This window comes from Fundulus heteroclitus, chromosome 22 (assembly GCF_011125445.2).
Source record: "Fundulus heteroclitus isolate FHET01 chromosome 22, MU-UCD_Fhet_4.1, whole genome shotgun sequence".
Classification (NCBI taxonomy): Eukaryota; Metazoa; Chordata; class Actinopteri; order Cyprinodontiformes; family Fundulidae; genus Fundulus; species Fundulus heteroclitus.
The window spans coordinates 31,563,767-31,591,441 of NC_046382.1; the positions used below are offsets into that span (position 1 = coordinate 31,563,767).

A 27,675-nucleotide genomic window follows, 5' to 3' on the forward strand; every position below is an offset into this window, starting at 1 on the left:
CTATATCACTGGCTATATGACTGGAAGGCTAAAAAACTATGGGGACCATCATATGAAAATAAAGATGGATCAACTAAACTGAAGGCTCTTTGAGTGAAATCCAGTTGTTTCACAGTAGACACCATCCCTTTCAAGTGGGGAAACGCACAGTGAACCAAAACTGACAAGACTTGACAGTGGAACACCGCAGTCTAAAGATTGGAGGGACATTAAGAGTTTGTTGGCTGGACCAAATGTGTCCACAAAGAAACAAGTCAAGATAGTTATTTTGCCTGCTGCTAAAATCAAAATGGCTGAATCAGTGTTGGAGCAGCTGAAAAGTGCTAGAACAAAAGTAAAGCGTCAATTCTCCCGTTTAGCCAATAATGTTCTACGAATGCACACAATGTCTGAGGAAGAGCTCAGGGACAACTTTGCAAAGCTCACAGCAGAAGCTAGTAAAGTTTTTGAAGCCAATGATGAGGATGTTGCAGAACAATATTCTGCTGAAAATTCAAATCCAGAGGTGTTCAGTGAACAACAAAAGGCTATGGATAAAACAACCACAGAGAGTGAGGAAAAAATGCAAGAGCTAAAAAATCTAATACAAAAGACGTTGTGGGAAAATTTTGGGGAATATGAATTGACACAAGCCATTACAACTGCAGAGTCACATGCAGATTATGTGGATGCTGTGAATCCAAGTAAAGGCATAGAGGCATATGAGTTCATGATAGAACATCTGCAAAACCTTGTAAAGAAAGCAAAGGCGGTGCATAAACATTGGAAGTGCTGGGCTCCTCATGCAGAACATCAGTTTCAGAGTCGTATCAGAGCCCTTGAGACCATTTTACCAAAACTAACATTAAGAAAAGCAGAATTTATTGCAGAGCAAACCAGGGAAGTGACTAAAAGGTTAAGCACTTCTATTAGTTTTCCTGTGGCACTGGCCATTAAACTAAAGCCTACTGCTCTACCAAAGTTCACTGGAGCTCATAGAGAGTTCTATCAGTGGAAAAAAGATTGGGAAGCACTCCAGATGCAGAGAGAACCTACTGGATCCAAAGAGATTAAAAAATATCATCTGCTTGACAGCGTGGATAAGAAAATAGTACGAGACCATCGTCTCACAACTTGTACAACAGCTGATGAGATATTCCGGGTTCTAGAGAATCGCTTTGGAAATAAAACTATTGCCCTTGAAATAGTGAAGGAGCTTCAAAAGACTCCACCAGTTAAAGGCAACCAGCCCAAGAGGATTGTTGAGCTAATTCGAACTGTAGAAAAAGCTCTGATAGATCTTGAAGAACTTGGTGTAGCTGGTGCTATAAAGAACCCCCTTATAACAAAAGCAATAGAAAGTATACTTCCAGACAGCTTGAAGAAGGAATGACTACTCCAAATAAACAGCAAAGGGACTGAGGCTGACCAAGACAAACGATTTGACTACCTCCTGAATTTTCTTCAAGGTCAAGAAGCAATTTATGAAAAGCTGGATCAATTGAAGGAGGAAGAGTCAAAACCAAGGTCTGAAGTACGGCAAGCACGGACCAGAACTTCTATTCAGCCAGCAAACATGTCTCAAGAATGTGTGGATTGTGGAGAGGGAAAGCATAAGAAAAGGTTGTATTTCTGTAAAAAGTTTTGTATGCTTAAGCTGTCAGAAAAGAAGGAAGCTGTTAAAAAACTGGGGGCCTGCAAAAAATGTCTGGAGATTCACAACGAGTATGAGAACTGTAAAACTGAATTCCTATGCAGAAGGCCAGACTGCAAGGAGCAACACGCTTGCAGAGCACCATTATTATCTCTGTCCAAAAGCTGATATATCCAGAGAGCATTCTATCCAGAGGGGCAAAGACACTGCAGTGGGAGGTGATGTAGCAGGCCGCTACACCCAAGCCCAAGAAGATTTCATTAAAGGCCTCTCACCTGAACAGGCGGAAAAGTGTCACGTCTTCTGTAATGCAGTGGCTAAATCTAAATCTGTGTCCAATCAGCCCAACCTTCTAGCAAAGAACGGTGTGGTGGAGTGGCCTGTTATCATGATGCCATTAGAGGTCACAGCTAACGCAGGACAAAGGATTGGGACTCTAATTGATCTAGCATCAGATACCAACTATATAACACATGATGCAGCTGATCGATTAAACCTGAGGAGCGAAGCCATAACTCTGGTTGTCCACGGTGTCGGAGGAATGAAAGTTCAAGTTACAAGACGGTACGTCCTAAAGATCCGGATCGTAACAGAAAGGGGGAACTTCAAGTCCCACCAACTCCTTTGCTATGGTTTGGACAGCATTGCAGACATTCATCAACATGTAACTGAGAAAGCCCTTCAAAAGTTCTTCCCAGACGTCCCCCTCAGTGAACTTGTGAGACCAAAAGAAATACATCTGTTAATAAGTCACAAAGAAGGTCGGCTGGTTCCACAGAAGATACGTGCTGTTGGAGATCTTGTATTGTGGGAGGACCATTGGGAAAGACAGTTGCAGGAACACACCCTGAGCTGTTTGAAGAGGCTACATTCACAGCGCACCAATCCAGAACCCACTTTGCCAGGTCAATGAGAACCGCTGCAGTGATGTATAAAGAGCATGTATGCCCTTCATCTACCGTCAAGCATTTGACTTTAGGGGCTACCACTCGTGATTTCCTTCAATGGTGGAAGTGGGATAGCATTGGTGCTGCTTGCACTCCAAAATGTGGAGGCTGCTGCTGTGGCAACTGCCAGCCCGGTGGCAAAGAAATTACCTTGGCTGAAGAAAGAGAATTAGAAGTGGTGAAGAGTGGTCCGACATATGCAAGTTATCCATGGCTCGAGGATCCCTCCACATTGCCAAACAACAAAAAAACAGTGGCGGCCACCTTTCTGAGAATGGAGAGACAACTGGCCAAGGAACCACTGTGGAAAAAGGCTTACAGTGCTGAAGTTCATGAAATGGTTGATCGGCAGGCTGCAAAAAAGCTGACTGAAGAGGATTTAAATACTTGGAAAGGACCAGTCTGGTACATAAGCCATCATATCGCTCCCAACCCGCACTCCGTCACAACCCCTGTGAGACTCGTCTGGAACAGCAGTCAAAAGTATAAAGGCCAAAGTCTAAGTGATCTGCTGTTGAAAGGTCCTGATGTTCTCAATTCCATCCGAGCAGTCCTCCTCAAGTTTCGCCAGGGCTCTTTTGCTGCTCTGGGAGACATCAAAAAAATGTACAATTCTGTCTGGCTTGAGGAGCAAGAGGTCCATCTGCACCGCTTCTTGTGGCGTGATTCAGAGGCTGATGAGCTGGAAGAGTACGCAATTACACGGGTAAACCTTGGGGACAAACCAGCAGGTTGTATAGTGCAACTTGCCATGAGAGAGACTGCTAACCTTCCTCAATTTAGCCACATCAAAGATGAGTGTCAAGTATTACATGAGCACAGCTATGTTGATGACATAATAACATCTCACAACTGTCGGCAAAGACTTAAGGTCATCACAAAGAATGTAGAGTTGATTCTAAAAGCAGGAGGATTTGAATTGAAGCCATGGGTCTTCTCTGGCCAAAATAAGGAAGAGAAACTAGAGACATCACCACAGATGATTGTCCTGCCAAATCAACTGAAGGAGGAAAACGATAAGGCACTTGGCCTCGGTTACATCGCAAATGAAGACAAGTTGCACGTCATGGTGAGAATTAACTTCTCAAAGCAAAAGACTTGGCCAAGATTTGCTGCTAGAAGAGGTACGGATAAAAACACCACACCCATTGACACGGCGTGAGCTATTGAGTCCAGTAGCTGGTTTATATGACCCAATTGGCCTGACTACACCAGCAAAGCAAAAAGGGGCCATTTTGGTCCGAAGAGCATTCCAGGAGGCAAAACCAAAGCGTAACATTGTCAAAGACACATGGGACCTTGCCTTATCTGATGAGCTCCACAGAGATGCGGTTGATCTGTTTGAGGAGGATGTGCAGTTAAGTAAAATTGCATTTCCAAGAGCTCTTACTCCTCCAGATGTGACTACTGAACCCATTGCAATTACCTTTTCAGATGGCAGTGAAAACCCATGGTGCTGTTCTCTACCTATGGTGGAACTGCTGCAAACAAATAACAGTTCGACTGGTGGAGTCAAAAGCAAAGTTGTCACCTCTAGACCAGAAAGGAGATGCAGTCAAAGCAGAGCTTTGTGGTGCGGTCTTTGCAAGTCGTCTTAAAAAATACTTTGAGCAGCATGCCAAGATCAAGAGCAGCCAGTGGTACCATTTATTGGACAGTCAAACAATTCTTGGAGCCATTCAGCGTGAGAGTTATGGATTTCGAACTTTCTTCGCTAATAGGAGAAATTCAAAGCAGTACATGGGACAAGACTGGTGGTGGATCCCTGGACAACTCAACATAGCCGACATAATCACTCGAGGAGCTGGGCCAAAAGAACTTGGATGTTAATTCAGAGTGGCAAGAAGGACCAAAGTTCCTATACCTCCCCAAGTGTGAGTGGCCTATTATGTCTGCGAGAGAGGTGTCTACTGCAGCTCAAGAAAGCATTATTAATATGCAAAAGAAGATGTTTGTAGCAGCACTCACCAGAGCCAAAGTAAAGAATCAAAGCTCTGGGCAAAGTTCTGAGCGGAGACCTCCTGCTGGGGTAGCTGTCAAAAACTTGGTGGATGAAAGGCGCTTCAGCAGCCTAATGTGTCTGCTCAAGACTGTTTCTTTGATATGGAGAGCTGCCAGAAAATGTATATCTGGAAACAAGTCCATAAAGACACCAAAGTGGGAGGCGGTGCCAACGAGTGGGGTCATTACTGCTTACGAACATCAGGACACCTTTAGAGACATCTGTCTTGCTGCTCAAGCGGGGGTGACCTTTCCAGCTACCACTACAGACCGCTTGGTGGTGTACCAAGAATTGGAGACTGGTTTACTAGTCTGTGGTGGGAGAATCCATGGTTTCAGAGAAGACGGCATGGCAGTCCCCCTTCTACCATTCAATGTGTGGGTCTCTAATTTGTTGGCTCGAGAGGCACACAATGAGGGTCATGAAGGTGTGGCTGCAACTGTGCTAAAAATGAGAAGGAAAGGCTGGGTCATTCAAGGCAGGCGAATTGCTAAAAAAGTAGTGGAAAACTGTCTTATCTGCAAGAAGTACAAAGCAAAAAGATGACCTCTTTGGACCATACCTCGTCAAAGATGTTAAGAAAAGAGTCTCCATGAAAGTGTGGGGTGTAATTTTCAGCTGCATGGCCAGCAGGGCTGTTCATGTAGACCCGGTTGACACAATGTCAACAGAGAGCTTTTTGATGACTTACCAACAATTCACTGCAAATAGAGGACATCCAAGGAAGATCTGGTCCGACCCAGGTACAAATTTCATCGGTGGCAAGTCTGTACTAAGAGAGCTGTTCCAGTTCCTGGATTCTCAAGACAAAGGTGCAATAGAGGCACCCAATGGGAGTGGATAATTAATCCAGCTGAGTCACCTCATCGCAATGGAGCTGCTGAAGCTGCCGTCTGCATCATTAAGAAGGCACTCCAGAGTTTGGGTACCAATACCGCCCTAAATTACAATGAGCTTCAGACAACTTTCCAACTTGCTGCTAATCTTGCAAATGAGTGTCCTATTGATGCCCTGGTGCAGAGTTGTGAAGATCGTATCCTGTATGTATCACCAAACACACTCCTCTTGGGACAGGCCTCTCCAAGTGGTGACGTCAGAACATTTGACTTTGCAAGCTATCCTTATAAAAGACTCAGAGATGCAGCAACATGTCAGCAGATTCTGGAGATCATGGAGCCAGCTTTCCAGCCCAAACTTATTTGTGAGAAGCAAATGGCACACGTTACATCGGAATGTCGCAGCTGGCGATATTGTTTGACTATCTGACCAAAATGCGATGCAGGGCCAATTCAAGTTAGGACGGGTCGTGAGTGTTAACCCAGATGCAAAGGGCATTGTGCGGGATGTGAACGTCAAAGTCGTCCAAAGCTCTTGCTTTCCTGTAAAAAGACTCATACCAAGCCAGCCTTTGCCTGGGGTCCTGAAAGAACCAGCACAAACTACTGTCCTGTACAGAGATGTTCGGCGCCTGGTGGTTTTTATTGCGGATGGAAGAACAAGTATAAAATGAAAGGCAGTTTGCAGGTATTTATTCTGCGATCTATCCATCGATTCTGTGGAAAGATCGAGTGGGAGGTGTTCTGGCAAACTGCCAGGTAGCCACTCACCTCTGCTGCACTTTCTGTGGCTTCTGCTGCTTAGTGGAGAGAACCAGGTGAACCCAATCTCCTAGCAATCAGGGAGGACAGGTACTCTTGGTGTGACTCTGACTAGTCACTCTTTTTTTTGAAGAAGTGCCACAGTAGGAGAGGCAAACAGTGCTGGTAGCATCTAAATTCAGAACTGTGCAAAAGTTCTACAAACTGAACGACAGCCGGTAAGCTCCAAAGTGCTATTGCTTATTTCCTGAATCTCATTTGAGCAGCATATGAACTCTGATTGATTGATGTACTTAACATGTTTAATATTCAACTCAAATCATGCCAGTAAAGCTAAGAAGGGGGGAAGAGAGAAAAAGCGGAAAAGAAAGAAATGTTGATAAATATGCTAATTTATCTATTGGTGTTGAATTGTACTATAGAATATTGGCTATTTATTATACTGTTGAAATAATTGGTTTAAAGGGATAGAAATGTGTTTGTTTCACAATGTATTTATCTTGTTAACTTAAAATGTAATGCATGTTTCTGTTTCTTTTGAGGTTTTTCACCTATATCACTGGCTATATGACTGGAAGGCTAAAAAACTATGGGGACCATCATATGAAAATAAGGATGGATCAACTAAACTGAAGGCTCTTTGAGTGAAATCCAGTTGTTTCACAGTAGATGCCATCCCTTTCAAGTGGGGGAAACGTACAGTGAACCAAAACTGACAAGACTTGACAGACTTTAATAGATTTTTTTATCATAGATTTTGTAGTTGCATTTAAGTTGATCAACATTAAAAATGTGAATAAACTGATGCATTGCTGTTGCATAATGTTTAAACATTAGAAGCAAGTATTTTTAAATAGTTTTCCTTTTATTCTGTTTTATTTTCTTATGTTTTAATCATGTAAAGCACTATGCATTGTCTTTGTACTGAAATGTGCTATACAAATAAATTTGCCTTGTCTTGCCTAGAAGAAAGTTTACCAAGTATTTGTTGTGTTACCATAGTATATATTATATAATTTATTCATATAAAGCCTTCCCGCCATTCTTCCCGCCATTTGACGAACAGTTGTTCGTCAAAACGAACAACTGTTGCGAAAACAGTTTCGGCCACAACTCCACAGATACACTGGATTGAGGTTGCTGCCGCTAACGGATCGCAGCCAGGCACCTGCACAACAATAGCACAGGAGTGATGAGATAACCGCGTGTTCAACCTGCAGAGGATCAACAAGCCACCGTTAGGAAACCGTCGCATATTGTCAGGAGGAACCCTTTTAAACAATCGGAGGGCCTCCTTTTTGATGCACAACTGTGTACATTTCCATTGTTGGGAGAAAATCTTTACCCCTTCGCTTCCTGCTGACCCAGACGGTTCTTCAACATGTCATTTTTAGAACAGAAGATGGACAAATAAACACCACACGAGTCTAATTCAGGAACATCCTGAGAGGTTTGCACCATCACAGCCGTGCTTGAGGGGAAGAAGAGGGCATGACATGAAAAAAAGTGAGAATGGCTTTCTGACCACATACTGAGATTTTAAGAGGGCCATGATGGGAGAGGCATTCCAGAGGACCACCACTTTAACCCCAAAAATTACTCCGTTTTTAAATGCATTCTTGCACAAATGCCCTTTGCACAATCAAATTCTGTACATACAAATGTTGTTGTTTTTTTAAATACTCACCTGTACACTGTGACTTTCTCCTGCATTGTTTACATTTCCATTGCTTTACTTTTAAATTCGGTGCTGCACCTTATACTGTATTTTAAATCTACTGTAAATTACAAGCTGTATTCTTGCACAAATGCCCTTGCACAATCAATTCTGCACATAAAAATGTTTTTAAAAAAAATACTCACCTGTAAACTGTGACTTCTCTTGCATTGTCTGCATTTAAATTGTTTACTTTTAAATCGATGCTGCACCTTATACTGTAATTTAATTTTACTGCAATTTACAAGCTGTATGCAACAAAATTTCGTACTGTACGCACTCTGTGCATACAAAATGACAAAGTTGTCTAAGTCTAAGTCTAAATTAAACCCTGCTGGGATTAAGAATTATGGCCTTTGGTGGATTATTGTTTAAACCAGGGGTGTCCAAAGTGAAGCCAGGGGGCCGTTTGCAGTCCCTGGATTGATTTAGCAAATAAGGAATGATTTGGCCCACCAGCACAGGCGGTTCATGCAGATAGAGACTTTTTATTTTTAATTAGAAAAGAAGAAAGGAGACAAGAAAGAACTGGGGAACAAGATCAGAGAAGGAAAAAAAAAACTTCTTTCAACAGTAAAAAAGCTGCAGGATAATCATGTTTGTAAAAGCCTGAAAACAATTTCAGGTCACAAACAGAATACCCAGGCTGTAGAGGATTTGAGAGGGGTGAATAAACCGAATGAGCCTCCCCAAAAACATTCAACCGCTGCAGTCTACTTACAGAAATGACTAAAACTAGATAAAAAAAAAATCTATCATCAGTTCCACATCTTCAGCACAGCTTCAGGAACTTAACAATCATCACTCTGTTCTGCTTAAAGCTGACTCAGATTGTGGGCGTAGGCTACTCTCAAAACGAAACCTTCCTGCCAGAAACATTTCATCTTTGTGTTAGTGGCCGACAGAAAACCCAAAACATGCATTGCTCTTTTTTATCGTACCTATTTGCACAGTATTTCCTGATAACATTTATTGACTGTATCCTTTTTTTCATTATATGAAATGTTTTACTTGCATATAAATAAGAGCTAAAAAGCAAACAGATTCTTGGCTGATTCTTGAAGATCTGCTGTTGACCATCTGTTTGTTACATGAACAATATCTTTGATTTCTGCTCATGTGCTGTTACTATTTAAGCTAACATGCAATAATGTTCCAGGGACCAAATACTGCAAAACATTCAAAACAGGTAAATAAAAACCAGGACTAAACAACAGGGTTAGTAAAGCCAACAGAAAGATTTAACTTTGAAAATACTTGTATAAAGAAAAGTTTTTTTTTTTTTTTTAGTAAAAGGTCAACCTCAGTCTGAGTAAAGCTTTGGAAAGTCATCTCTGGAAAGTCTGAGGAACAGGGAGGAGTGTTACAAGTCCAGTTGTGCAACATTTCAGGGTTTTTATTCCACATTCGAAATCCAGTTTGAGAGAGCAAGAAAACCAAAAGTAAAAATATAATGTAAAAACCAGCTGTGCAACAAACTTTATATATTTTTCAAAAAAACAGTAGCTGCCTCTAATATTCCAGTTTTGTGAAATGTAATATTTGGGTTTTCATTATGTGTAAGCAATGCAAATCCAAAATACAAGAAATTAAGGCTAAAACTATTTCACTCTCTGTATAACGAATCTATAGAATATATGAGTTTCACTCTCTGTAACAAGTAACACATTATTGAGTTTTTTCCTAATATTAAAAAGATGTACCTGCATATCAAGAAGAGTTGCTGAAGTCTGAGCACTGCACTGACTGGCTGGTACCAGGATAGAAGTCTATCAGGACAAAAATAAACTAAAAACAAAAAATGCATGCAGATGCCATCATAAAAAATAAAATAAAAACACTCTACTGTGGCCAATGAACTATTTGATGATGCCATTTTATATTTTATTCTCAATTAATACAGTTAATAATATTATCATATATATTATAATATATTATAATATTATACAATATAAAATATTAATATATAATATTACATATACATATTAAGCTGCATAAAAAATGTCTGCATAGTTCTACTAAACATGCTAAATTGTGTTATCCTGGCTGCTAACACCAGCAGACCATGAGATCTCCTGTGTTTACAACAATGCCTTGATGGGCATTAGCGATGATCCAAAATGTTATTGATTTCCAATGCAGCAGATTGTATGCTCCAAACCTTCATTTTACTTTTTTTATTTCCCCTTTCTGCTTTGCATTGAGAACCGGTGGTTTGAACACGCAGCAACTGTTGTCCATTACTAGCTTTCAGAGCTACTTTGGACTCTCTGCCCCATTTGCTTAACACAAACCTTGGTTTGTAAATATACTTAATCACACTGAACTGTGATCGCACTGCATCATTTATTTGGCTATTGGCGTTTCAGTTTCCCCCCTTTTTGATCCTTTTTCCACAGTAATTTAGTTTTGCTCATTCTTTTCATCTTTACTTAGTAGTTTAGTTCAATATCATCAGTCTAGTTAAATGATCTCTTGACTAAAGTATTTTACCTGGAAGTTGAGATATGCTGTTAATAAATTATTTATTCTGGATATGTGTGCAGGGGTTGCTGAGAACACCAGCACACAAATTCACTCCTAATCTATTGTTCTTTATAACCCTCACCTGACTAGGCAGGTATTCATAAAACAATAATTGACAGAGACTGTTTAGCTGTTATTTCCTGATAATCAGATTGTCTCCCATGTTGTACATTTGATTAAAAACACCAACTTTACAAATGCTAAGGGAAATTATTAATAAACGCATAGTCACTGCCAAACCAAACATATTGTTCCACACAAAGACACACTATAGGTCATTTATTTAAACTAAAAATACATAAATATAGTTAGATTACATTCACTAGATCTTTTTATGCATAGTTACTTACAAGTAAGCCATTCAGTGTAAGTTACAGCTACAGAAGCGTGAAGTGCATGCAGGTCAGGAAGAAAGGGGGTTCTCCTGTTGTGCAACCATAAATGAAAACAGATTGGGCTAAACTTGCAATCGTTAAAATGCCACGACTGGACAACATTCCCAAGAGGAAAAAAAAAAAAAACACATCAAAGGGAAAATAAATCTTTGTGACCGACTTTCAGTAATTAAGTGCTGACCTCTTGTTTCCCCTAGGTAGCCATTAGGATTTCAATCTTGAGTATAGAGCCGAGGCAAACAAGTGGAGTCATTTTTCCACTGCCCTGCAGCTCTTCTGACTTCACAAAAATAATCAATTTTGCTTAATACACTGAATTGCAGATCCAAAGCTCCTCGAGTCATGTTTTAATGCACATGATGCTCCTTTAATAACAATAATCACAATCTTTTATTTATCGACTTTTATTTTCTGTCATTGCAAAACATATATCAATGAAATGTGTCTTCCGTATTTAACCCATCCCCTAGCGGGAAGCAGTGGGCCGCCACTACGCGCCGCCCTGGGAGCTTTTATGGGGTTAAACGTCTTGCTTAGGGACCCAGAGTGACAGTCTCCGGGATTCAAACTCAGGGAACTTGCACCCCGCTGTACCCTCCGATTCTCCCCTCCACCGACCTGTTTCAGACAAGCACAAATATAAATCTACTTGAACCACATGATGATAAATACTGTAACATCATGCGACAAAATAAAACTGCGGTATTATCTGCTGTTTAGGTTGAACATTTAAAAAGTTTTTCTGATGCCCGTTGAAGGAACATCTGGGGATGTAAAGGCAAACAAAGTGAGGGGTCCCAAACATGTGTCTGTGTGTGATAAGGGATCTGGGTTGTTCGGCTGTTTATCATGCTAAGAGCATGCGTGTTGCAGAGGGTTTCAAGTGTTTCAGCTCAGTCCTTTACGGTACACGTGATGTGTTCACTGCACCCAGGTACGTCAGTACTCTGTGCCGCTGCTTCCAAAACATCACCTGTTAAGATTAATCAAGAAAACCTAAAAACCCTCCAGCCACTCCCAGCTGGTTGGATGTGAGCCTTTTCAATTTCAGCTCATGACCATCTTTAGATTTAACCTCAGTGATGCGAGTCTGCTGGACGCTTTAAACTGGATCCTTATTGGCCGTTGACCCTGTCAGTCCTTTTTATCATATCAGCGGCTGACAGCCATGCTGTTGGCCTGATTGAGGAAAGCACTCAACCAGAGGTGATAGAGGGCAAGGTTGTATTTTTAAGAACCTGGGGCCCCATGTACGAAGCATGCGTACGCACACAAAACGTGCGGCGCAATGTACGCCGCACAACTCGGCATGTAGGGAGTGGCCCCTCGGCGGTTCAGTTCTATGTAACTCACGGAGCATCAAACCCAATGTTTTTTCACAAGTCTGAGCTGTTATGGGTTAAAGCCGTACAACCAAATAGAATCTTATATAGGACATATATAGGTGTGTCCTTATATAGGACATTTTTGACCAATCTGTATAATCTGACCCAATCTGTATAATATGATTGATTTTGACTTTGTAAAGTGCCTTGAGATGACATGTTTCATGATTTGGCGCTATATAAATAAAATTGAATTGAATTGAATCTTATTTAGCCTCAATACAATAACGTAACATACCGCAAAAATAATGGACACAACCTCAATCAGAGGGAAGCTGTAAATATTCCTCTGTTTTGTCACTTAGATGTAAATGTGTGTCGGTCTGCGCGCCAATGAGCATGTAATGCATGTGAATCACCTAAGAGGTTATTTCGTTCAGGTCACTCAGATCAGCAGATGCAAGTAGTTGTGGAAAGACGGTAGCGCTGTCCCTGCATGGGGACATGGTCGACGTAAGAATTAGAGCTGTACAATTTCACCAAAAATAAATATTGGTGATATATTTCAGTCTCATTTGCGATTTCATTTTGACTTTTCTCTGCATTAACCACAAGCAACAAAAATGGTCTGTAGATAAAGTCATTTGTGAACAAGGACTATTTAAAACAAGAAATGTAACTTTTTAATTAATCAGAATATTATTATTCAGTGGTACAGCTTGTCCAGTTGGACATCAGTCCTTGTTGCACATAAAATGGTTTGACCGCTACTTAATGCTCTGGTGAGATTCCAGAAAGTTTCTGGTAAAGTATTAATTGTTACATAGTCAAAAACTGCAGACCTCTGTGATTTGGAAATTGCCTTTTTTTATTAAGATTACATTGCAAATGTGATTAATTGTGCAGCCCTAGCAGAGGTTAGCATAAGCTATTCGCATGAGGATGAGTGCTGACGTTAAAAGGAAATTTTAAAAGTAGCTCCTCTTTATCGCTTGACCTGACAAAAGTATTCACTCCCGTGCTGCAGCTGCAGAGGTTAGTTTTATGTGAGAGCCCATTGTGTCTCATTTTGCTGGGAGGTGGGGAGTGTTTAAAGAGTTGCCTGATACAGTTAAGGATGGAACTCTCCCCTAGGTTGAAGGTCTCATTTTGTCTGGTTTTGGAGTTAACATTCTTTTCATTAGAGTTACAAAAGCGCTCACTGGTGCCAACTTGAAGTTTCAAAAGACATTCCTGTGAGAAACTGTGTTGTGGCATCTGGCATTGATAACACTGGAATATAAAGGAGGTTTTTCCTCTTCATTTTGTCTAGTTAGAACAGATTTTTCTAGATTGTCCGGGGCATTTATGTTTGAACTGGCCCCAGTGTTACAGAGGGAGAATTGAAAGAGAAGTGTGTCGTTGGTGCCGTTTCAAGTTCTAATTCCCGGCGGATGTGGGTGGGTCAGGCTCACCCTTTAAGGTTTCCAGGCCCGCCCAAGATAGATTACAACCACCCGTGTATATTGAGTTGCAGCTATGCAATGCATTGATCCAAGACAACCAGCAGTTGGGTGCTGTGGGATATTAAATTTGACTTTTGGAGGCAGTAGAAAGAGACACTTTGCTATGGTATTACGCCAAAATGCACATTAGAATTTAACAAAAACGCATGACAAAGTGGAAAGATATTTCATTCGTGTGGCAAATGCAAACTGCAGCTGTATTAGACCTAAACAGCCCAGGGTAGCCAGAGGAATTCCTTACTGATGAGCCTGAAAAGATGCTGCAAATCAACCTGTTCAATGCATTTTCACCACAGGAAGGCAGAAAATCCAATATTTAAGTTTTATAATTTCTATAATTCATCAAGAATTCATCTTGTACCACTCAAGATTTAACCGGTTGCATCTGAACCAAAAACGGTTCAGCCCAATCACATTGCAGTAGTGCGGGACATGCGATGAAACGCGTAGCTGCTGCTATCACATCTGTTTTATAAGAATTCACGATTCCATCTTTGAAAGAAGAACAGCAAGCATTGCCTTCACAAGCTTACCTTGCTGTGGTTTCTTATGATTTATGCTGCTTATGTTTTTAATTTGCTACCATGATTGGCTAAAACCAACCTTTGGTAGGCGGGCACTAGGTGTCGCTTCACTCAATCAGCTTGGAGAGTTCTGCTCCTTTCCCCCGACAGAATTGATAGGAGCAGAACGGAAAGTGCTACACATTATCAACCTGGCTGTCCAGATTAGGTTTTCAGTCTTGATCTAGAGGAACTCTGTTTCTGCTCATTTGCAGTTTTCTGAAAGTTTGTTCCAGATTTGAGGAGCATAGAAGCTGAAAGCTGCTTCTCCATGTTTGGTTCTGGTTCTGGGCAGAGCAGACCAGGACCAGAAGATCTGAGTGATCTGAAGGGTTGATACAGCAACAACATGTCTTTAACAAAAGTATTTTAAAGTCTATTCTCTGTGCTACAGGGAGCCAATGTAAGGACTTTAGAACATGTGCGATGTGCTCTTATCTTCCTGGTTTTGGTGAGAACGTGAGCAGCAGCATTCTGGATAAGCTGCAGTTGTCTTATTGATTTTTTTTTTGGGTGGACCTGTGAAGACACCGTTTCAGTAATCAATGCAACTAAAAATAAACCACACTAAACTGAGGACGGGAAGGCAGGAAAATAAAGATTTAGCAGAAACAAAAATAACCTACTAAAATAATAATGAACAGAAAAATAACGACAGGAAACAAACCTAAAGATAAACAATACTAAAATGTGAAAACATGATTTCCAGGACCCTAAAAATAGTCAAAGACCCAGGGATCATGACAAAACCTGGCATTTTGAACATATTTATTAACCGTGGGTATATTACACACACACACACACACACACACACACATACGTGTATGTGCAAATGCATATGTAGATACATATTTATATAGACCATATCCTCTCCCGTTGGAATACATCTGCATAGCACAAACCAGGAATAAGGCAGATGTTACTATCTGCCATGTTGTTCTTCCTCTTCAAACAGATGCATTAGTCTTATCGATTCTATTACTCTCATACAACTTCCACATTTATGTATGCCAACTGTATGTTTGTCTATGTGTAGTGTCTCATCACAAAGGCAAATTCCTTGTATGTGTAAAATATTACTTGGCAATAAAGCTCATTCTGATTCTGGCTTCATTAACTAGGAACCTACGTATATATATTTAAAGCGGTGTTGTAAAAGTTTCACTGGAGGAGAACACTTGATCGACAGTGGAAAGCTGTTCCAAAGCTTTGAGGCTGGTACTGAAAGCCCCGCTCTCTCCTGCCGTCTCATTTAGAAATGGAAGCATCCAAAATATTTTGTGCAGATGATTTAGGATTACAATAATGACTGGGGAGAATTTGGCTATACATCAACCCATGCAATGCTTTAAAAGCAAACAAAATAATTTGAAGATTGGTTTTAAATGTTCTGGTAAATGCCAGCGGAGAGAGAAAGGAGCTAAGCCGTATTTCCTCAGGTTCAAGTTAGGAGTCTGGCTGCAGCGGCCTGATCCAGGAGCAGACAAGAAAACTGTCACTGGCTGATATTAAAGTAGAAAGTAATGCAGAAGTCTAATCATCAGGTGATTAAAACGCTTCCTCTATGCTGTCGTTATGTCAGTTTTAGAGAGGATGGGTTTGATCTCAGAAATATTTCTCATCTATAAAACATAATAACCTAAAGGGGCTTCTATTGTTTACAGTGGCATGAGTTTATCCAAAAAAATGAACCATGTGTGGGGCCTTGACAGAGTTCCTCTTGGACACATCTGGGTCTAAAGTGATTTCCAAGACAAAAGCAAATAAATTATTCTTTATGTTTGTCCCTAACGCCGCCTGATTTAATAAGAGAAAGAGATAAAGTAATTTCAGATGCAGAGAGCCAATCCATCTATAGCATATCAACCACATGGTAGCGTGCCACTCAAACGACTAGATCAGATGTGGCTGCCACATGCACCACCAACGCTGCACACAAGTGGACCACAATTAAACGGAAACACAGTGAAGAAAGAGTTTAGTTCCCCATTCGGACAAAGAAGAAGAAAAAAATAATGACTTTGTCACGGTATAATAGCCTGATAAAGAAACAACTTCACCTATTTGTCAAAGCACTGTTTCAGTTTTACACCAGTGTACTTTTACAACATGAATATTACAATTACCGGTAGTCATTTCCACTTATGGCTCCCCAAATCTGCAGTGGTTATGAAGGAAAAAAGTAATAAGTGTTCTTTGTAATAATACTATTGTACTATTGCCTTTAGGTGCGAGAGAGCAAGTGTGTGTGTATGTGTGTGTGTGTGTGTGTGTGTGTGTGTGTGTGTGTGTGTGTGTGTGTGTGTTTGTCCGGCGAGTTTCTATGTTGACCTGTGATGGACTGGCGACCGGTCCAGGGTGTTACCTCGCCTCTCGCCTAATGACCGCTGGAGATAGGCACCGGCCCCCACAACACACCCATCCCCATAGATACTATCCTCATTACATGTGTGCCTAATTTGGCAATAAGCGCGTCTACTTTTTAGCCGATTACGGCACGTTGCAATTATTTGATAACATGCTAAAGTTTTGGTTCTTTTGTGACACAACTGTCTGGTCATGCTGAGTAACGTCAAACATAAGGAAACCGCAAACTTATGAAAAGTCTGTGTGCGTAATTACATTTGTTGTTCCTCAAAACTCGTCTATTTTGCACCTCTTCCCTCAATGCATACTAATAAGCAAGGCTGAATATTATTACTGTGCTGTGAAAGTTTTATTTTAATTTAATTTAATTTCAACAGTGTTGGGGAAATTAAGCCAACTCTTCTTCGCATAATTGTTTTAATTTCGCCACATAGGAGGGTTTTCCAACATAACCAGCCCGTTTTGTCTTGCGATAAAACGGAAGCATGTTTGAGCTTAAGATCATGAACTGATCTTAAGCTCAAACACGGAACAACTGAACTGAGGCAAAAAAAAAAAAAAAACACAACAAAAAAATTCAATCTGAATGAGCTGACCCAGTTTAGTCCCTTGAAGGTAAGAATAGATACAACAGAAATAGACTGGCCAACTTTTCCTGTGCAACCAGATTGTTATTAAGCTTGTAAGAATCTAACGTTTTTGCCCCTGAAAGCAAACTTTGGGATCATTGTCTTGCCTAAAAACGTAACCGGTTTTCTGTTCAGCTACCAGCTCAAGCTACCAGGCCCAACCACCAGCCAAGGCCTCCAGGACCCGCCAGCGGGATAGGTCTGACAATCTGCCACCAAGGCAGGATTCTAGTATCCACTACCAGCCAGTGAGATAAGTCTCACATGCAGCTCAGAGGTAGGCCTCCAGGACCCTCCACCATCCACCAAGGAAAGCATCAAGTTAATTCTATCAGTCAATGTGCCAGGCTCTCTATTGAGGCTATTGCATTACCACAACAATGCCACCAAAAAAAGTCTGAGCTACGGAACAGGTAGATGACATTTAAACGTCACCTGACATGGTGACAGAGGAGGTATATCTTATTAAAAGCGGACATATGTAAAATGCACTTTTTAAGCCCCTAAATACATTTTGTTGTGTACTTGGGAGAGTCTAGGAGTGCAGAAGATTTGAATGTACTCAACAAACAGGCTTAGATCAGAGGCAACCGCACTGTCACTCAGTTTTCCGCTTCTCAGTCTACCAGAGAGGATGCGAAAAACATGTTGCCCCTTTCTGGGGCATATTGAAGGAGACGGGAGTTTCAATGCTGAGGTTTACCGGAAACCTACAGACACACAGATTAATATTAATATCTGCATTTTGATTCACCCGCTGAAACACAGACTCTCCATTATCAGAAGTCTGAGTTAAAAAGGCAGACAACATTCCCTCTGCCACGGAGGAGAAACAAGAAAAACACAAGCTCCTCAGGAAATCACTTCAAGCATGTGGTTATCACTCCTGGACCAGAGACAATGTCACAAGGCCAATTGTTGAAAAGTAAGCAAGCCAAGTCAATTGCACTGAGCTGCTAAAGGCAACAACCCTCCTGAGAGGGATTGTGAAAACTAATAGACATCCTGAAGAAAACACAAAAATGTGCAGAGGGAAGATGGAAACTTCACACAGGAAGGTAATCAGAGGCTCTTCTTAACGTCAGCATAAACTCCAACCAGTGCGAGTGCCGACCTCACGTTGCCAAAACGTACAAAATAGACAGAGCTGTATTCATGTGCAACAGCTGCGGCTCCTCCAGACCAAGCACTCAAGTTGTGTTAAAATGAGGAGAGGAATATTCCACTTTATCCCCCGGTTTCACTTCTTCTAACAGCTTTTTAGAAACTATGAGATTTCTTTTGCATTTTCATTTTTAACAAGACCAAAAGTCAAATTCTTGTTCAAAAAAACTAAACAAAAGTGTTCCTCCTTATTCTCAGCACTGAAGAAATAATGTTTTCCAGTGTATTTTGTTTCTAATGGCAAACACATGTTATGATTATTTCTAGGAGTTTCCCTCCAGGCATGGTGGACGAAGTTATGTCCCCATAACTTTAGACTTTTGATAAAATTAATGGATTCCTTACTGTCTTCATACACAAACATTATGAGAAATTTTTTTTTGTTGCATAACAAACTATGTTTAAGTGAGATTATTAAAAATCTGTGTGGATATTTGTTGATAAAAGTCAGCCTGAACCCAATTCTCCTCCCTCTAAACTCAACATCCTCATCAATGTTTGTGTACGACATGCTTCAGTCAAGATTTAAAAACAAATCTGAGATTATCTACTAATGAAAACTGATGAAACCACATTCCTGTGGGTCTAAACCAATCTGACTTGTTTTTTGAAGAAATATTGTGGAGCATTTGAACAAGACATTTTTCCCAGCTATCACTTTCTTGCAGATGAATACAGAAGCGATTTTGTTCAGATTTCTTTGTTTTCGTCATTTAATCTTTGAGGTGAATATAGACCACCCACCCACACACACACACACACACACACACACACACACACATACACACACATATGGAAATACACAAATTACAACGTTTAAACATGTTACCACTCATCTGAGGAACACTGTTTTTTTTTTAATATTTCTTTTCCATATCCATCCTTTTGGGTTTTGCCTTTTGTGTCAGCATTTAGATTTCCATATTGACAGAAAATGTAAAAGAACAGCAGAAGTTGATTAAAAAAAGAAGGGGATTATACGAGTTTGAAAGTTTTGACTGAGATAGCAAAACTTAACCTAAATTTAGGAATATCACATATTTTATCACATTACAACCACACACTCCAGTCTATTCAATTGCATGATTACAAGTAAAAATCCAAAAAGTCTGATTAGCATTTGCATTCAGCCCCCTTCAGTCAATACTTTGAATAACCGCCTTTCACTGCAACCACAGCTGCAGGTCTTCTGGAGTTTCTCTCTTATAGCTTTGTATATCTAGGCACAATAACGTTTGCCCATTCTTCTGTGCTAAATAGCTCCAGCTCAGTCAGATTGGATGGAGAGCATCTATGAACCTCATAGTGTATCTCTAAGTCTTGCCGCACAGTTTCTTTGTTGGATTTAGGTCTTTATTTTGCCATGGGATAGATAAATCAGAGCATATTCATGCGTTAAAAGGAACCAGTCATCCTATCTGGCTACATGTTTTAGGCTTGTTGCCCTGCTGGACGGTGAACCTCCGGCCCATTATCAAGTCAGTATGCAGCCAGTTTTCTGGTGAAGTGAAGACTTCAGCAGCTAATGAAGAACAAGGAATCATATTTTCTTCACATTATGAAGCCATCACTGCTATATTTCACAGGTTTATAGTTGAATGCAGTGACATGCAGTGATAGTGTTTTGCCAAAAACGTAACTTCTGTATGCAAGACAAAAAAAAAAAAGTTAACTTTTGATCTCATGTGACCCGAGTATTTTCTTTCGCACGTTTGCTTTGTCAGGTGCATTGCTTTGGCAAAGTTCTTTCAATTATGTCCTAATTCTTGCCACTTTTGCATAAAGGCCAGATTTGTTGAGCGCATGGCTAATAATTCTTTCCACTTATCAATTATGCACTACTGAGTGTTGGCCAATCACATAGAAACCCAATAAAAATGCGATAAAGTTCAGGGGTTATAAATATATCTTTGCAAGGTTGTGGAGATGTCTCCACTACATGCTTTCTGAATGTTAGGAATCTTGACTATCTGCACAACATTTGGTACCAATTGGCAGGGATGTTGTCCAACACTCAAGATGTGAAATAGGAACCAGCTTGAACCACATGGGGAAATATCAGGATATCAGCAAAGATACAGGACTGTCCATCTATCTTCAAGGGCTAATAAAAGTCGCTGAAAATAAATTTACCTCAAGGATAAATCATTCAGTTCAGCACCAGCTTAGGTATGAACAGACCTATCAAAGAACACGGAAGAAAAAAAATCAGAGCTCCAGCAAAAAGCATTACAAGAGGGAAAACACATCTAAAACCAAAGTCACAAATATTCAAATACCACATGGTCCTAAAAGTGCTACAGAGCAGCTTTGAGTTAAACAGGGTTTAGCTGTATCTGCCAAACACATCAAGACAATGGATATGCAGGCAGCCTTTCTAATTAAATAACTAATCTAAGCAATGGTGCTGGCTGATATTTTTTACACAAATAAAAATACAAATAAACTGATAAGTGCAACCTTTTGATATTAAATCTGCACTTACGTTTCCCAGCTTTTGGGAATCCTGCAGTATCAACGACTTTATGCACCAGCAGACATCTGGATTTCACCACAGGGACAATGACCCCGTCCAGATCAGCTGACGTCTCTTCCCCCTGCATCATATTACTCTGGTGCATTGCACCGCATGCTGCGTACTTTTGTCCTTGCCTGGGTTTCAGACCAGAGTGTCTCAGTCATGTATCATTTACCTTGCGCTATGAGAATATAAACTTCTTTATGTTGGCCTGTGAACATAGTAAGGTACATCGAGATATGTTAACGTTTTGGTTGTAACACCATAACCCACCATGAAAAAGTTCAGTTATGAACGTTTAAGCGAGGAACAGTATATGACGACTTTTCTGTTTCTGTGGAGTATCTAAAATTAGAAACAAGAATTTGGAAGAAAAAAAAATTCATATTAACAAATGTCTCGTTTTAACCTAATAATCTTGTGAATTTAAGAGTGCTTCAATGTCAAATTCACATTATTAAAGGATCAGCTACTTTTTGTTTATCAAATTGTGAAAAAGATAAAATAGCATCAATGCTAACAGATCCTAGACATATTTCTGGCATTTTGTTTGCTACAGGATCGTATACGGAAAACAACATTTCACAATAGCCTGACTAGACCTCTCAGGAAGGTTTATATGAAATACCTTGTGTACATTGAAAAAAAACAAAAAAAAAAACATAAGATGTTCTATGATAAACTCTACTGTGAGTTTGGTGCATGAAAGCAGAAGCCAGGGAGCTCACGTTCCTCATAAAACGTGTCTGCACTATCCTTAGTTCTCTATAGTACTGCTGACGCAACGTCTACAAAGACTTTGACAAAAAACTTCCAACAAAGCAGGGATTTGGACATAAACCTCTGGAAAGAAAACAAACACAAAACGGTTTTATCTAGAATCTGTAAAAACCTGTATTGACGTGAATAGAGCAGCTGCAGTCAATCAAGTCAGCGGCGATAAGAAAGAAACCCACGCAAAAACAAAGCTACGCGGAAAACAAGAAGACTTTAAAAGAAAAAGTACAAATTATCCGCGTGTGGCGTCATCACAGGAACGTTGGAAGGGAATACAGCTCAGGGTAATTTGGGCCCGTAGAGTCAACTTTAAGTCAGAATATCTTGATGCTGAACATTCATTTATTCCAAGACAATTTCCCTTTCCATTATTTTTTTTTCAATAAAATCCCATCAACAACAGCTAAAACAAGTTTTCAAAAGCCCCAGAGTGTGGTAATCCTGTCCAAACAGCAGTTCATATCCAGAATGATAAAATGCATCACACATAAAATCACGACGGGATTTCAATACTTTCAGTTATATCTATAAATAGTTCAATCATCTCCTCACCCTGTCACTATATTCTGCAGTTGTCAGAAAAACTATATTTTCCCTCCTGCTGCTCTCCATTTGTGCATTATTTGCAATTATTGTTGCCATTTATGTCATATCATTTTGTCCCCGTTTTTCTTTTTCTTTCGTCCAGCATTTTCTGCTTAGCCGTGTCCCTTTGCTGAATGTAGCCACTGATGCCATTGCATTTTCCTTTTATTGTGCTTCTGTATTTTAGCTGCGTCTTCTTCATGCACAGAGCCATTCATAGAACAACTGCTCACCTTGGTGAACTCTTTGTTTTTCTTATCTATAGAAAGAGCTCCTGAGTTTTTTTGATGTTGTTTTTTGTCATTCTGGTTCTTTCAGTCTTTCTGCCAACTGATATTTTATGATCAAGTAAATATGACAGTATTGTATTATTTTTGGACTGAATTGGACTATTTGTAAATTGGATGTCAGTCTGACCTTAATGCCTGGATAGTGTTTAAATGCATTGAGCTGATTAGTACAAACTTGGATCCTATATAACTGGACAGGAGTTTGAGCAGTCTGTCTTGTAAAGCCCCTCGAGTTGCTATTTGTTGTAACTTCCCTCTGTATGAATAAACTAAACCAAACTGTCTGTATGTCCAAACTTGTGAAAGTGCAAAGCTGAAGGTGAAAACTGACTCCCACTACAACAACTTATCCCCACTGAGAATAACAGCTTTCTCTAGGCCCTAGGAGGAACTTCAAAAGTTATCGTACTCCACCAGCACTGCATAAAGTCCGCTGAGGTAAGAGTTGTTTTAAACAGTATGCAAGTGACAACATGCGGTCCAGTATTTATATGGTACAGGAGTAGTTTTTAGCTCAGTGGGGTCTATTCTTGGAGCTCTTTCATGTTATCTGCTGCTGTGGAGAGCCGTGTGCAAGGGTCCACATTCTCACACAGACACCTGCTGTGAAGGCTCAAAAAGCAACTGTGTTCAAGTCCCAACCTTTGCTCTAATGATTCAGAAGTACTCTTTCAACTGCCTCTGCAGCTATCACAACACTCATATCGATACAGGGGATATTATTGTTAACATAGGAAATCAAAGATGTTCTAAGCATTCAAACCGTCTCATATCACATATCGGGTTTCAGCCCTCAGCTGATGGTAATCCTGGCATGAATGGGGCCCTGGATGAACCCCTCCTTCCCCCCGACCCTACACAACTGAACACAGAATAAGCCAACGTTTTTTGAGTCGGTCAGACAGACAGACAGACAGACAGACAGACAGACAGACAGACAGATCTTTTGGGTGTAGAAGTGAGGTTTCACTGACTTTTAAAGAATCTGGAATCCCCTTGAAAATACTTCCACCGAGGTTTGACAGTCTAATTACTGTGCTTTTCAGGCACGTCTCGATCTAAAGTAGTCCTAATGCCACAAAACATGAAAATATCCTCTTTTTTTTCTTAGAAATAAAATAAAAGTTCTGCAAATCTCAAGCAGCCTTTTTTTTTTAAATCATTTTACTCTCAGTCTCAGACAGTCTCTCAGTTTTTCCATTTAAGATTTTGAACTAGAGGTTGTCATAAATTGGCACTGATGAGGACCCAAGGTCTGGCAGCGACAACACAGAGCCTTAACAGCATGGGGAAAAAACAGGAGCCAGGAAAAGCAGAAATCAAGAGAGAAGCCAGCAACTGAGAAACGGAAACTGGGTACTTAAAGAGTAACTAAACCCCAGATGAACCTTTTTTTTTTTTTTGCAGATAAACTGTTTTACCTCAGCCTTAATAAGGGTAATATCTTTATGTTACTGTGCAAATCTTAACATTTTTGTGTAAAGTTGAACGTCTTCAGTCCCCGCAGGACGTAAATCCTCTGCTGGACCTTCTTGGCAATAGAGGTGCTGTTCAGGTCCCTGTTGAGGTCCTGAGAGATGATGGCACCCAGGAAGCAGAAGGAGTCCATGGTGGCGACTGGGGAGTCACACAGGATGATGGGGGAGGGGGAGGCTGTGCTCTTTCTAAGATCCTCCACCATCTCCATTGTCTTCATAGCACTGAGGTGTGCTTGTTCAAAGTTTCAAGCCAAGTCCACGGCTTTCTCAAAACTCCCTACTGTAGCTTTAATTCTACCATTTTTGGCCTGAAACTGTCTTAGTGCCTTAGAACCTCTGTGGGTTGAAAGGTGGCCGATGCAGTTGAATTTTCCCATTGGTTAAAACGGTACAACATGGTACATGTCTATGTAACAGCCTCGCGTTTGGGTATAAACTCATCTCACTCGGACAAACGCCCCCATGGCGAGTCGGGAGTTGGAATCGCGAGCGTTGCGAACATTGACCGATAGCGTCCAGTGTTTGTTACTGCTTTGAATGTTAGCCCATTATAGCATTGATATTGTTAACATCACTTTTTCACTCAGAAGTAGCACCCATTCTGTCCTCCACTGTCTCGGCAGCGCCAACTTCAAGCATCGCTGTGTCAGCGCTAGTGTTGCACCAATACCGATACTAGTATCGGACGGGGCCCCGATACCAGCACTAAAATGGTGGTATCGGTATCGGCGAGTACCAACAAATAGGGCACGATACCATTTTGATGTTTGTATGTCACTTGAACGCAGCCTTCTTATGAAGTTTATTTAGTTCCAGAAGTATTTGTGCTTTGTAAGCATGAATTTGAAGTTGTAGAGAGAGTTTCATTCCAAGTTTTGTATTTGTAGAATAAAAAAAAAAAAAAAAAAATCACAAGTACAATTTTTTTTTACACCTGTTCAAAATATTTTTTTTCCTCAACACAAATACAAATCAATAAATACCACTGCACGAATCTGCTGCTGTGAGTCACAAATTCAATGTTACAAGTTACGCCTTCATTTTCACTTTTGACACAAACGTCTCACCGGTAAAAATGATCTGTAACTTGTGGGTAGTACCCTTGATTGGACAGCAGGGGGCGCTGCCTGCTCCGTCAGTCTGTACCAACCGGAAATACATAAATGGCTACTGCCTTGTTGCCTTTTAAGGAACCTGCCCGCATATGCCTTCGAAGGACGCAGCTGTCACTGTCACTACCCGATCTACGGATCGGGTAGTGACAGTGACTACCCACAAGTCACCGATCATTTTTACCGGTGAGACGTTTGTGTCAAAAGTGAAAATGAAGGCGTAACTTGTAACGTTGAATTTGTGACTCACAGCAGCAGATTTGTACTTTTTTTTGTATTTTTTTTAAATATTTTTTATTATTATTCTACAAATACAAAACTTGGAATGAAACTTTCTCTACAACTTCAAATTCATGCTTACAAGACACAAATACTTCTGGAAAAAAATAAACTTCATACCTTCTCTTTCCCGACTAGTAGTATACATGTTATATAAGTTCATGAATGTTGCACTATTTTGGCATTTGAGAGCCAAAAGTTTATTAAACTATTGTCACCCATTCCAGGTAGGCAATAAAAAGTTCTACTACCCTAAGTAGTATGCAGTTCTTCATATATACACACACATCAATTCCAAACAGATGGTTTCGGTATCAGCCATACTGCACAGCCAGGTATCGTATCGGGGCCAAAAAATGGCATCGCCGCAACACTAGTCAGCGCACTGAGCCAGCGGCTCAAACCCTGCTCGGCTGGGACTTTGGTGGAAATTTCTCAAATTTGTCTGGAGACCGGGTTAAGTTTTAAATCCAACCGGGAAATCTCAACTATATGACAAACAGGTAAAAACAATCAACAACAACAATATATGGAAACAGAATATAGCTACACACAAGCGAGAACAGACAAACCCTCATCCAGTCCAGATTCCTTACAAAACATAAGCAGCCCTTAAATTTACAATCGAATCATAGTCTGCATATAACTAAACATTTTAAAGGAACAATAAGTAATAATGACAACTAGTGGGTAAAATCGGAACAACACATAAACAATGCCTTTCACAGAGACCCGCCATTTACCCCAAGGTCCTGCTGCTGTGAAACGCCACTGAATTTTCACTTCAACAGGATAAATACATGATGTTGTATTCCCTTCTATTTCTCGTCAACTTCTCTTGCTGGCTTCCATGTTTGCAGGCTGCTGCTCTTTTGCCAAGATAAAACACGAAATGCTGCGCTCTGTTCAGGGAACCCTGGGAACTCTCATATGATTGACTCAGGAACCAGGCAGTAAACACAGGCTACACACTGAACTGGGCCCTGTTTCAGAAAGCTGGGTTAGTGGATATCCATTGTAAGTTCGGGGGTAAATTCCTGCATGCCCTGGCTTTTCCGTTTCAGAAAGCTCAGAAGCCTTTACTCTGAGTCAAGTTATGACAACAAATTACTCCATGAAACAACCCTGCTACCGAGCAGAGTTGTTTGAGCTAACCTTGAGTTTTTCCTACTTTTAAGATGATATCTGCACAAGAGTCGTAAAAAAGGCCTGTCTTTTTCTGCAGGGGCCTGTATGCTGGAGCGTAAATACATCACAGAAATCTCTGTCGGGAGAGGCTGATCAGACCACGATTAAATGTCTCATCATTTCTGGATTGATATAGGCTATTTTCAAGCATTCAACCGTTTCCCCTTGCTGTCAATGATTTATCTCAATATTCTCAGGCGTACCAGAAATAACCAATGGAAAACTGTATTAACTTTTTTTTTTTTTTTTTTGCGCCTCTTCCCTCCCTCCTAGCCATACCGCCCTGGGCTGAGAGCCATGTCGCCCCCAACAGACCCACCGCTCTCAGCCTTTCCTCACAGCTCATTGGCTGACTCCGATGCGCCACTATCGTCCGACTTGACCTTGTCAGCGTTTTCTTGCTTGCAGCAGGAGCTCCGCTGTACGAGGCTCCTCTAAACCAAACATTAGGCGTTGGTAAATTTGAGGACCAAGGAATCACGCCGTTCACTTTGTTGGCACCCCGTGCGCACCCCCCCACGCCCCCTCCCCCCGGTGACTCCATTTGGCCGCCTGTGTCAGCGGTTTCCACGCCGCGCCGGCGGTCGCCTGACAAACGCACACATATCAATGACTTACCGTCACGGAGATGCCGTCACACGCGCACGGAGCGTCAGGGCCGGGGGGAGAAACGTGGGTGCATGCGGTGGCCCGCTCCTCCGTCCCTTCGATCAGCTGCGGAAACTCAGCGCTCCGCTGTCCCGCTGCTGGCACGCATGCAGGCTGCAGGGGGCTGACGCAATTAAGGGGGCGAGTTCTGGAGAAACTAACCTCACGGGTTGTTGTTTTTTTTATTCCGCTTCCAGGGAAAATCAAACACTCTAATCCCATCCATTTAAAGAGAACAGTGGCCACTCTTTCGTGCATTGATTTAATTGATCAGCTGTCGAGAACTAAAGCCCTCTAATAGGGTCCTGTCCCAAACACTTGCCACAGTGTTTTAAAAGGGGGGTGGGGTGCTGTTGAAGTGCAAAAACTCTGAAATAGCAAATTAAGTGCTCAATTTAAGACAACCGGATGAGATTAGATTAAGTAGCA

General features: G+C 40.9%; 1 protein-coding gene across 2 annotated transcripts in view; it reads right to left on the reverse strand.

Moving 5' to 3' along the window:
- LOC105927950 (equilibrative nucleoside transporter 1) overlaps window positions 1-27,353 on the reverse strand; it is a 65,839-nt gene extending 38,486 nt beyond the window's left edge. The window contains exon 1 of one of the 2 annotated variants that reach the window (XM_036126827.1): window positions 27,217-27,353. The gene's annotated coding sequence lies outside the window, so the exon portion shown is untranslated. Of the gene's footprint in view, window positions 1-20,856; window positions 20,912-27,216 lie in introns of those variants that run through there. The other variant, XM_036126828.1, reaches the window with a different exon arrangement.
- Between the last annotated feature and the right edge of the window lie 322 nt (window positions 27,354-27,675).